The 12841-nt window shown below is 40.1% G+C and overlaps 2 long non-coding RNA genes and 1 other non-coding gene across 3 annotated transcripts; 1 reads left to right on the forward strand and 2 right to left on the reverse strand.

Annotated features, from left to right (window-relative positions):
* Positions 1-1740: 1740 nt before the first annotated feature.
* On the forward strand, positions 1741-4032 carry LOC135488754 (uncharacterized). Its single transcript, XR_010447041.1, has 3 exons — positions 1741-1809; positions 3563-3656; positions 3894-4032. It is a non-coding gene; the product is annotated as an uncharacterized LOC135488754 (long non-coding RNA).
* Positions 4033-5085: 1053 nt separating this feature from the next.
* Positions 5086-11396, reverse strand: LOC135488436 (uncharacterized). Its single transcript, XR_010446977.1, has 3 exons — positions 11258-11396; positions 9664-9940; positions 5086-6053 (listed from the first exon to the last, which is right to left on the reverse strand). It is a non-coding gene; the product is annotated as an uncharacterized LOC135488436 (long non-coding RNA).
* A 1346-nt stretch (positions 11397-12742) lies between these two features.
* Trnag-gcc (transfer RNA glycine (anticodon GCC)) lies at positions 12743-12813 on the reverse strand. The gene has a single exon. It is a non-coding gene; the product is annotated as a tRNA-Gly (tRNA).
* Positions 12814-12841: the final 28 nt, after the last annotated feature.

Genomic DNA, 12841 nt, shown 5'->3' on the forward strand with positions numbered 1-12841 from the left:
GCTGAGATGTTCTGGATGTGGAGCACCTTATTCAGGTTGACTAAAAGACAGTAGGTTGTTCTCTTCAAAGGGTGAGATGTCCTGGATGGGGAGCTCCCTATTCAGGGTGTCTCAGGACAGTAGGTTGTTCTCTTCAAAGGGTGAGGTGTACTGGATGAGGAGCTCCCTATTCAGGTTGTCTCAAAGACAGTAGGTTGTTCTCTTCAAAGGGTGAGACGTACTGGATGAGGAGCTCCCTATTCAGGTTGTCTCAAAGACAGTAGGTTGTTCTCTTCAAAGAATGAGATGTACTGGACTTGGAGCTCCCTGTTCAGGTTGTCTCAAAGACAGTAGGTTGTTCTCTTCAAAGGGTGAGATGTACTGGATGAGAAGCTCCCTATTCAGGTTGTCTCAAAGACAGTAGGTTGTTCTCTTCAAAGAATGAGATGTACTGGACTTGGAGCTCCCTGTTCAGGTTGTCTCAAAGACAGTAGGATGTTCTCTTCAAAGGATGAGATGTACTGGATGAGAAGCTCCCTGTTCAGGTTGTCTCAAAGACAGTAGGTTCTTCTCTTCAAAGGGTGAGACATACTGGATGAGGAGCTCCCTATTCAGGTTGTCTCAAAGACAGTAGGTTGTTCTTTTCAAAAGGTGAGACGTACTGGGTGAGGAGCTCCCTATTCAGGTTGTCTTAAAGACAGTAGGTTCTTCTCTTCAAAGGCTGAGATGTCCTGGATGAGGAGCTCCCTATTCAGGTTGTCTCAAAGATAATTGGTTGTTCTCTTCAAAGGGTGAGATGTCCTGGATGAGGAGCTCCCTATTCAGGTTGTCTCAAAGACAGTAGGTTGTTCTCTTCAAAGGTTGAGATGTCCTGGATGAGGAGCTCCCTATTCAGGTTGTCTCAAAGACAGTAGGTTGTTCTCTTCAAAGGGTGAGATGTACTGGATGAGGAGCTCCCTATTCAGGTTGTCTCAAAGATAGTAGGTTGTTCCCTTCAAAGGGTGAGATGTCCTGGATGAGGAGCTCCCTATTCAGGTTGTCTCAAAGACAGTAGGTTGTTCTTTTCAAAGGCTGAGATGTCCTGGATGAGGAGCTCCCTATTCAGGTTGTCTCAAAGACAGTAATTTGTTTTCTTCAAGGGGTGAGATGTACTGGATGAGGAGCTCCCTATTCAGGATATCTCAAAGACAGTAGGTTGTTCTCTTCAAAGGGTTAGATGTTTTGGATGAGGAGCTCCCTATTCATGTTGTCTGAAAGACAGTAGGTTGTTCTCTTCAAAGGATGTGATGTACTGGACAAGAAGCTCATTATCCAGGTTGTCTCAAAGACAGAAGGTTTTCTCTAAATGCTGAAATGTTCTGGATGAGGAGCTCTCTATTCAGGGTGTCTCAAAGACAGTTGGTTTTTCTCTTCAAAGGGTGAGATGTACCGGACGAGGAGCTCCCTTTTCAGGGTGTCTCAAAAACAGTAGGTTGTTCTCTTCAAAGGCTGACATGTACTGGACGAGGAGCTCACTATCCAGGCTGTTTCACAGACAGTAGGTTGTTCTCTTTAGGGGAGGGGGTCCGGCGAGATGTCCTGGATGAGGGACATCTCCGCCCATTTTAGACGTGCGTTGTCTGTAAATCTTAGCAATGTCAATGTACAGTTAGGGTCAAGATGAATATATTTGAATCTCCCTCCTTCCAACTTTTCTTGGCCCTTGCTTGTTGAATATGGAGGCCTTATTTCTTAGCCTCAGTTTGAGTTGTCAGCTAAAAAGAAAATGTCGGATACCATTGGAAAACGTGAACTTCTGTCCCGAATTTTTGATAACATGCCTTTATTCTGGTAAGATAATTCATGAAATTCACTTATTCGATATAGTGTGAAGTAAAAGTACACGCGGGCTCAATCTGGCTGCTTGTAATAGGCCTTTAGACGACTCTTTGTGGCATATATGTATGTATTTTTAGGGCGATGTGGATGTAAAGTAGAACCTCCCTTACCGGACACCTCTCTATTAAGGACACTAGGTTTGGTCCCAAATTGGTTGTTTTCATTCAATTTGACCTCTCTTATCAGGACACCACTAAATTAAGGACAGTCAGTCCCGAGGGTGTCCTTAATAGAGAGGTTCTACTGTATATATATATATATACATGTTATTTACGAATGGTTTTCCTGTAATTGGGTTTTGTTCTGTGAAGTTTAAGATAGCAAAAGTAGACATTGTAAGGTTACACATCCAAAAGATGTGTCGACCTTTTTTCGGGGGGACAATAGGCAGGTTTCGCAAGACTTACGAGACGACGAAGTACGAAGTTTGTAAATGTAATTTATCGACGTACTTGTGTATATATATATATTTTAATTTCCCCGATATCTTCCATAAGACTAAACAACGATTTACGGCTGTGGCCATTACCCCATAATTGAATTAGCACAGGACTTGGTGGCACCACAGTCTTTCGTGCTTCGTGTTCCTATGTTTTCGAAACCTGCCTTATGTCGATTAACCCGCACGGATGGAATGAGTTGCCCCTATCCACTGTTATATAAATTTATAACTTCATTTTCCAAAGGTGAAATCGTTGGAGCAATTGAAAACATGTAGTGAACCAGCCCAGCTGACTGAAGTTTGTGCCACCACGACTATAAAGGGATTTTTATGTTTTTATGCATAGTATGTCAAAGTGTTTGTGGTTTCGATAGTCATATATCCTTGAACTGTCAGTGAGTTCATAGTTGCTATAGCCATGTGCCTTAATCATGTTAATGGTTCATTTTTTTTTATAGCCATGCACATTGATCTGCTAATTGATGCACGTCGAAACGAATGGTGCACTGTATTCCTACGGGAGAAAAAACTGTAGTTTTATAGACTACCCTCTTTTTGTGTCCTCAAATCATAAAAAAAGATAATATTATTGCGGGTATTGTATTCATACAGGAAATTGACTATGCCTTAAAACACGTGGTTCACTGCCGCTTTAGAACTCTCTACTGTCGGTAACGCCCATTCTAGGCCTATGACGATTATAAACAATGGATTAAGAGAATTAATCCATTGTTGCCCGCATATGTCAATGTTATCAAATGTTCACTTGCAAGGTCGTTAGTGTTTCCGCGGTGATCGCGCTTCTGAGACTTGTCAAAGGGCCTAACATATTTGAATCTCCCTCCTTCCAACTTTTCTAGGCCCTTGCTTGCTGAATATGGAGGCCCTTATGTTCTTAGCCTCGGTTTGAATTGTCAGAAAAGAAAATGTCGGATACCTTGCTGGAAAACGTGGACTTCTCTCCCGAAATGTTGATAATATGCCTTTATTCTGGAAGGATAATACATGAAATTCCCTTTTTCGATAGAGTGTGAAGTAAAAGTACACGTGTGCTCAATCTGGCTTCTTGTAATAAACCTTTTGACCACTATTGGTGACATTTATGGATAAATTTCAGTACTGCTCGAGTTGACGTCGGGAACTTTAGAAATTTTTCTGAGAAGCCTATTCCTGTGTGCATGGAAGTATACATATTATTCACGGCACGGATGAAATGAGTTGCGCCTTTCCAATGAGTTTTAGATTTCTAACTTCATTTTCCAGATGAAATCGTTGGAGCAGTTGAAAACATGGAGTGAACTAGCACAGCTGTGACTGAAGTCTTTGCCGCCACGACCAAATAGGAATCATTATGCCGGTATGTGAACGTGTTATTGGTTTCGATATTGATCTGCAATTTGGTCATTTATTTGAAAGACATTCCACTTGATATTTCAATATCTGTAGTGGTTTATTAACTGAATAAATCACCCCTTTGATGAAAATAAAAAAAGATCTGTCGAAAAGATTCTTGTTTTCTATAGCCATGCATCTGATTTGTCAATCTCTGATTGCTTCCATGTCAACACTTAAAAACATTTTTCTTTCTTTTCAGCATCTCACGAAATCGTCCAGTCTCTCCATCCACGTCCACGTCTCTCCATCCATTCGATACCACAGCCTTGAAGTCTCTCACTCTTCATCTCCGCTTTCTTACAAACCTTATTCCCTCTGTATATATTTGAATGAGCAACATGAATAAACTAATTACTCATCACTTTTGTGTCTTCATTGACCCCTCTTAGGGGGGGGGTTTAAAGTCATGCCATCAAACAAATTGCATGACTACCCCCCTAACACTCTCTTTATCATCAAAAAGTTACGGAGCGAATCCACGCAAAAAATTTTTTTGCACATCCCAAACACTTATATTATACGGAACCCACAACAAAAAAATTTCGATTGTCATACGCCATCGTCGATTGTAAACATGCAAGGCGTACACCTCGCAATCCACGCAAAAAAATATTCGTTTTCGCCGCTATCCTCGAATCGTACATGAAAAAGAACAACAATGGACTTCGATTGATGAATTTATTAGCACAATCACTTGATATGAAACAATGCACTCAATAATAATAAACGATCTTATAACCTAATTGGACGAAGTCCTTGATCTTATGACCTCGAGTTCTAGACAACCTAATGCATATGAAAAGAACAATTGACTTTGATGAAATCATGTGTTTAATTATCATTAACATCACAACCAATTAGGATTCGAGACAATGATAGCATATGAAGAGAACAATTGACTTTGATGAAGTCATGTGTTTAATTATCATTAACATCACAACTGGATATAAAAGATTCAATTAGGGTTCGAGACAATGATTGCTTATGAAAAGAACAATTGACTTTGATGAAGTCATGTGTTTAATCATCATTAACATCACAACTGGATATAAAAGATACAATGATTGCTTATGAAAAGAACAATTGACTTTGATGAAGTCATGTGTTTAATTATCATTAACATCACAACTGGATATAAAAGATCTATTGATCGACCTTCATTACATTCCAGAAAAATTGAGAAAACAAATTACAACTGAATATAAATGATGAAACCAATTAACATTCGAGACAATGATCTTAAAGTAACCACACTAAGTCTGGTGATTCTAAGTATTGATAAAATGATTTCCTTGTACTCCAAGCAACGACCTGATTACAAATCAAACAATGGACTTGGAGGCAATGATCAACCTGATTGCATACGAAACAAATCAAACAATGGACTTTCATCTAACAATGTCTTTATTTATTAGCCTATTCATCATCAGCAACAATCGGCCTGATTGCATACGAAACTAGGCACTAGCCAATTTATCATTATTATTAACATCAGCAGCAATGAAGGTACAGTCTGTGCATTTCTCATGAAATATACACTAGATTCGATAAGAATAATGTACTTTATCATTAACACCAGCGACGATTACGTGGTATTGTTCATTTCTAATCAAAGACACCAGCGTTCATAATTCAACAGTTCTTTGTCTATAACGAGACGCATCCTTAACATCAGCGACGATTACGTGGTATTGTTCATTTCTAATCAAAGACACCAGCGTTCATAATTCAACAGTTCTTTGTCTATAACGAGACGCATCCTTAACATCAGCGACGATTACGTGGTATTGTTCATTTCTAATCAAAGACACCAGCGTTCATAATTCAACAGTTCTTTGTCTATAACGAGGCGCATCCTTAACATCACCGACGATTACGTGGTATTGTTCATTTCTAATCAAAGACACCAGCGTTCATAATCCAACAGTTCTTTGTCTATAACGAGACGCATCCTTAACATCAGCGACGATTACGTGGTATTGTTCATTTCTAATCAAAGACACCAGCGTTCATAATTCAACAGTTCTTTGTCTATAACGAGACGCATCCTTAACATCAGCGACGATTACGTGGTATTGTTCATTTCTAATCAAAGACACCAGCGTTCATAATTCAACAGTTCTTTGTCTATAACGAGGCGCATCCTTTACATCAGCGACGATTACATGGTATTGTTCATTTCTAATCAAATACACCAGCGTTCATAATCCAACAGTTCTTTGTCTATAACGAGGCGCATCCTTATACTCCTGTACATCGTTTATTGAAAACAACTGGTGCTTGAGGAACCTTGTCTCTGCCATCTCACATCTCCGAACGGAACTCGATCACAGTCTTCCAATACTCATCAATCATCTCGCTGAAATAAGAGGGAAATATCGTTAGTCCATCGGAGAGAGAAATATTCGCGAGTATATTGACGTGCTAGAGAGAAAAAGGACCGTGGTTCATAAAACAACTTGGTCTCGACTGTACAACAGAATCTTTAGGTCACATCGAACCCCTGAACATGTTGAAATTCCCAAGCTATAGCAAAACTGACAGCCTTGCTTATTTCACGTGCAAGAAATAATAGAATAGGCATTTTATGATAGCCTGAGAACTGAAAATAAACACCACGATAATGTAATGAAAATGGCACAATATCATTGGGCATAGTGGATGAAAAGGACAAGGGCCTATATATTGTTACGCATGAATGAAAAACGTGACGTAGATCAGTTGTGGTTCAATAGCAATTATTCACAGTGGGACTTGTTGAGGTGTTTATTTATTGGAGAAATGCAGGATGAGATCCTAATCTAAAGACAAAGGCCACTCTGACCTTGCTTGTCATCAAGTACTTAAGACTTTATATCGAATCATCTTCACCCTCATTTTAATGACATTGCTCAGCTTCCGGTGGAGGCAATGCGTACGATATAGAATAGGTATGCACCGATTGATGACATCATTAGTTCCCAGTTTAAAGATAGGAACCAACCAGACATTGTCTATCTTCAAGTGCTTTAAGACTTTAGAATAGGCATGCACCCCTCAACATGAGCATTAAAGACACTAATTAGTTCCCAATCAAAAGGGTAAAGCCAAAACCGTTAGAATTTGTATTTCATTTAAAATTATTTTCAGAACAAAGCTGAATTAGTTCCCCACCTTCCATGACCAAAACGGCTGCTATATATATGGTACATTTTCCGGTCGTTTTGGACTTCATTGTAGTATGAGATTTGGTTTTATATTCGACAAAGGAACAAGCAAGTTCAATAGCTTTTCATATAAAATGAGAACTATTGTGTCTCCCAACCAACATGAATAGCGCACGTGATCATTTATTTCAATAGGCCTGTGCAAGTCTGATCGGGTGATGATGACGTATACTATTGTCCAAGATTCAGTCGCAAACGCACGCCTGCTTTTTACAGAGCGCGTAGTGGCCTGGTGGTTAGGGCGGACGACTTTGGAGGTTTTTTTCTCCATAAGTCGCGAGTTCGAACCCCGTACGCGGTTTCTAGCATATTCCACCCAAATCAATAAAATAAAACCGGAGCTCATTTTATTTTTTCATTTTTTGGTGATCAAAATGTGACCGTTGACCATAGGCATCACTGGCTGTAACTTTCTAAAACAATTAGTAAAAAAGTAACTAATTGCTTTAGAATTTCAAGTTACAGTCGATGGTGCCTATAGTCAACTGCCACATTTTGATCACCAAAAAATGAAAAAATAAAATGCAATCCGATTTTGTTTTATTGATTTGAGTCGAAACAACGGGCGACCCTTATAGTATTAACATAAAATTATTATTCGAAAAAAACCGTTCAAAACAAAAAGAAAAATATATCAAAAAGAAATATTTTAAAGATTTCATACAGAATTTTTGTAAATTACTTAATAGTACATGCATTTTCCGGTAAACCATATTACTTGACAACTTGAAAGGGGGAGAGGCGGGTGTAAGGTAAAGTTTCTTTCCCCTATTCTGATATCATGTCAGCTGGGTGATTTCAAAGTTTTAGTTGATTATTTCGATAATAGGTGGCACCATTGCGTCATTCGCCAAAATTATGACGTCGTGCGCGCAAACTCGCACAGTGCCGAAATTAAAATTCAATTTCAGCGCCTCTAGTGTCAAGATTGGTCGTGCGCGGTATGCCATGAAAATGGCTTCTCGGGAGGACCTATGAATGAGTATGGGACGCTTTTTTAGAGAGCGCGGACAAGTATACCATAAAAGTTGCATTTGTTTTCGTTGGGCTAAGCCTGTTACCAATATGGCGAATGAACAGCCCCCCCCCCCCCCCAAATGGTTGCCGCCGTACATTTATTATTAGATGTGACTGTCACAGCCACATTTTATACGGGTAAGATTATAAACGTGCTTGATATGCCGCATTTAGCAAAATGTGGCGAATAAATAGACCCCCCGCCCCTAAAATGAACCGGGAACTGATCACCGTCGCAACTTCAAACAATGATTACAGTGTCGATTAATGACATCTAAAGACAGGAATCAACCAGACCTTGCTTGTCTTCAAGTGCTTTAAGACTTTAGAATAGGCATGCACCCCGCAACGTGAGTTAAAATAATTTGAAATGAAAATAATATGAAATGAAATAGCCTTCAAATTTTAAGAACAAAGCTGAATTAGTTCCAAAACTAAATACTAAGGACTCTCTTCAAGTGTGTGTGGGAGAGGGTGGGGGGGGGGGGGGGAGACAACAAAACGTGTCCTTCTGGCAGATTTTCACACCGACAGGGATAAACCCCTCCATGACCAAAACGGCAGCTATATTACGGGCGTGGCATGGTACATTTTCCTGTCGTTTTGTTGTCGGACCACATTATATTATAAGATTCAGTTTTATTTTCGACAAAGGAATAAGCAGTTCAATGGCTTTTCATATACAATGAGAACTATTGTGTCTCCGGCCAACATGAATAGCGCACGTGATCATTTCTTTCAATAGGCCTATGCAAGTCCGATCGGGTTGATGACGTATACTATTGTCCAAGATTCAAACGCACGCCGGCTTTTTACAGAGCGCGTAGTGGCCTGGTGGTTAGGGCGGACGACTTTGGAGGTTTTTTTCTCCATAAGTCGCGAGTTCGAACCCCGTACGCGGTTTCTAGCATATTCCACTCAAATCAATAAAACAAAACCAGAGTGCATTTTATTTTTTCATTTTTTGGTGATCAAAATGTGGCCGTTGACCATATAGGCATCACTGGCTGTAACTTTCTAAAACAATTAGTAAAAAAGTAACTAATAGCTTTAGAATTTCAAGTTACAGTCGATGGTGCCACATTTGATCACCAAAAAATGTAAAAATAAAATGCAATCCGATTTTGTTTTATTGATTTGAGTGGAAACAGCGGGCGACCCTCATAGTATTAACATAAAATTATTATTCGAAAAAAAGGTTCAAAACAAAAAGAAAATATCAAAAAGAAATATTTAAGAATTTCACACAGAATTTTGGTGCATTACTTAATAGTACATGCATTTTCCGGTAAACCATATTACTTGACAACTCGAAAGGGGGAGAGGGGGGTGTAAGGTAAAGTTTCTTCCCCCTATTCTGATATCATGTCAACTGGGGATTTCAAAATTTTAGTTGATTAATTCGATAATAGGTGGCACCACTGGATCGAGCACCATTGCGTCACTCGTCAAAATTATGACGTCGTGCGCGGTATGCAATGAAATGAGTATAGGACGCTTTTTTAGAGAGCGGGGACGAGTGTCTATCTTTCTTTCCTTAATTTATTAATGACGTGAATGTATACCATAAAAGTTGCACGGGGAGGTTGAAGAAATGAGCTGACACTTGTATATTTGGAAGGGCCTGACTTGTCTATATAAATTGGTCTAATCTTATATCATTAGATTTTGATTTTGCAGTGATAAGTACCAAAATATTTCAGATGGAAAAAGGGATGGTTATAGGTCGGCACAAAAATTACTCACCATGTACAACCAATTGAATCCATCTTGGACCGTTTTTGATCGTCTTCGCACAGCCAATCGACATCGTCGCTCTCTGCATGGCGTAACACTCCGATACCTCGGGAGTTTATTTTTGGACACTATAGTGGCGATGACGTCATATCATCATGTTGGCGGCGTACTCTTTGCGATGAACAAATACCTTTGGTATTACTGTGACCTCGGCCAAGAGCAATCGTGATGTCGAAGGTTTTGCTTCAACTCCCTAGGTTGTTCTGTGGACACACAATACGGGCATCTAAAATGAAAGAAACAGAAAAGGACATCAGATAATGAGTTTACCTAATAGCAAGTTATTCATTTCTTTGCTGTTCAGGATTGCCCATCAATCGAGTTGGTCATACATTTCCATCATGGTTACACTGAAACAAGTCACAATCAGTCTTGAAGACACTGCCAATACGAATCATGAGGACACTGCCAGACAACAACCAGACATGGAAACAGTGTGACAAATACTCATGGTGAAGCTGTAATGACCAGACATGTGCCATAACTAGCAAGAGGACACTGCTACAATGGGGGATGCATGTAGACAGTGTTGTTGGTCAACTTGTTAGTTATTTCACGCAGCGTAAAACACAGATGTTAAAAAATAGAGGCAGGCGCACTACACAATACTAATTAGCAAGTTATGGTATCTTCAAAACAACTCGAAACTCTCAGCAAGCAGCAACTCAGCATTACAATGAAACTGACCAGGAACCGCCCGCCCGTATGGGTGTGGCAGGCAAATCAAAAAATATATAAGACATGTCAGGCCGCCTGAAACCTACAACAGTTCCTAGCCGAGTTTACAGCCGATTATTTATGATTATGTAATTCTGGTTTAATTCTTATGAAATCAATATTCAATGTCTAGACAGAAATTGACCACCTGCACTGATTGACATTCGCCAATCGAGAGGCGGGTCCTCAACAGTAACGAGGTTAGCGAACATATACCAATACGTTTACGTTTACTAAGGTTGGAGTCTTGCAATGCAGAAAATGCCAGTTGTAACGATGCCTAGCAAAACTTCGTCCAGGTTGATTCAAAATTATTGGCCCTTGCAAGGATGCGTTTTCGTCTTCGATGTATAGTTCATACAGAGGGCTTTATCAGGAAAATGCTGATAATAGATGGTTTGCGAAAATAAATTTCGGCCATTTTATTCAAAAAAATACCTTTTCACAGGCAACGTTTGTTTACGACATGCTTATCCAAGCAATTTACTCGAAGCTGTCCATGTCTTCCAATCTTCATGATAATACTTTTGGTGATGATTTGATTACAAAAATGATTTACGAGTAATTCAATTAGCAAATGACTTGATACCACGAATTTGCAGTTCTGCGAATATACTATTATCTTTGTTAGACTTGGAGCGGGGATGGGATTAGGGAACTGCATGACAATTTATGCCAATTTTGAAAATCTGAAGTATTTGAAATATGTGGGGAGGGAAGTTGGCGTTTTCGGCAATGCATTGCTCCTTCCACACGGCCTCACTCACCACCACATCCAAATCTCAACACAACAAGTGCTAAATCACACCCAAAAAATGCTACTTACAGGAAACTGTTCCTCTCTACACGTTTGCCGAATCCTACAGTTACCATTCGTCGAGATTGAGATGATTTTGGCAAAGGATTACCGAGATAAAAAAAGATTAAATCGGGCACCAGAAATCATTTTGCGAGTTTGACCTGCGTCTGGCCGCCAGAGCCGCCTGGGATGTGACGTGTAGGACATGTGACAATCCCACAAGGCCATTTGAAATGTAGGCCCCAATGAAAAGGCGGGATAATTCAATTGCAAATTCTCATAGTCCTTTCATCTCCCGCAGCCAACCAGCCCGGCCGTATGGTGAAGCATGCTATTAGAGTAGTTGTATGTGGCCCTACCGTTTGAGACTGATTTGGAGATTCTGTCTATCACAACCACGCACGAAGACAATGTCACCGCCAGACAATACAAAAACAGACCGTTCAAGAGCCATGCATAGAGACACCACAACCAGTAGACTACCACGTATGAAAAATAGGCAAATATAAGATCAAAGACTTTGCAACAGTGATATTGTGGAGAATTTGTCTGAAGATCCGACATGGTAGTAATGTCACAACCTCGCGATCGTCTGTCTCGTAGGACTGAGTTTACAGGGTGTCATTATGATGGGGGTGCCGGAATGTGAAAGTGTACTGTATGAAGACTATACAGATATCACTCCATATCCTTAATTTGGTGATGCAGATTGTGACATTGTCGTCAAGTACTCATGGCGTAAACATTGCGAACGTTATTGCTGAAATGACGTTGCCTTGACAATGTCCGGTATTAGACAAGCGGGACAGGTAGCCACCTAGGCACAAACGCGGCGACCTCGCACACCTGGGACAAGATTTTCTTGTTCTGTGACGCCAGTGTTTCCTTGGGTTTTCCTTAACTAAACCCAGTATCTACTTATTTGGCTAAGCGATATACGCCACACACTCTTCAAAGGGTGCGATGTAATGGGTGAGGCGTTCTTTGTTCAGGCTGTCTCGAATAGATTAGTATTATAGGTTGTTCTCTTCAAAGGCTGAGATGGACTGGACGAGGAGCTGTCTTTTCTTCCTCTAATCAAAATCAACCGTCCTTTTTTCTGAACCAAATAAAGGCTATTCCCCCTTCCTCTTCATAGGTTGTTCTCTTGGAAGGCTGAGATGGACTGGACGAGGAGCTGTCTTTTCTTCCTCTAAACAAAATCAACCGTCCTTTTTTCTAAACCAAATAAAGGCTATTCCCCCTTCCTCTTAACTCTTTCTTCCTCTTAACTAAAGAAAGACTGCCCCAACGAAGGACTAATCCTCCATCCTCTTAACCCTTTCTTCCTCTAAACTAAAGAGAGAGTGTAACTTCGTCCTCATTTTACCTTGTCCCAAAATTTGTCATGACTTCAAAATTTTAGAAGCCCCTTTTTGCCTTTGATACGAAAACAATAGGTTTAGGTGAAGAAAAAGTGGGCCTCACACTGATGTAAAATGAGTAAAAGAAATTAAAAAAAAAAAAAGGATGTGCATTGTCCGGGAATCGAACCCGGGCCTCCCGCGTGGCAGGCGAGAATTCTACCACTGAACCAACAATGCATCTGCCATTCCTTGGTGAAAATTTCGT

This window comes from Lineus longissimus, chromosome 5 (assembly GCF_910592395.1).
Source record: "Lineus longissimus chromosome 5, tnLinLong1.2, whole genome shotgun sequence".
NCBI classification, from domain to species: domain Eukaryota; kingdom Metazoa; phylum Nemertea; class Pilidiophora; order Heteronemertea; family Lineidae; genus Lineus; species Lineus longissimus.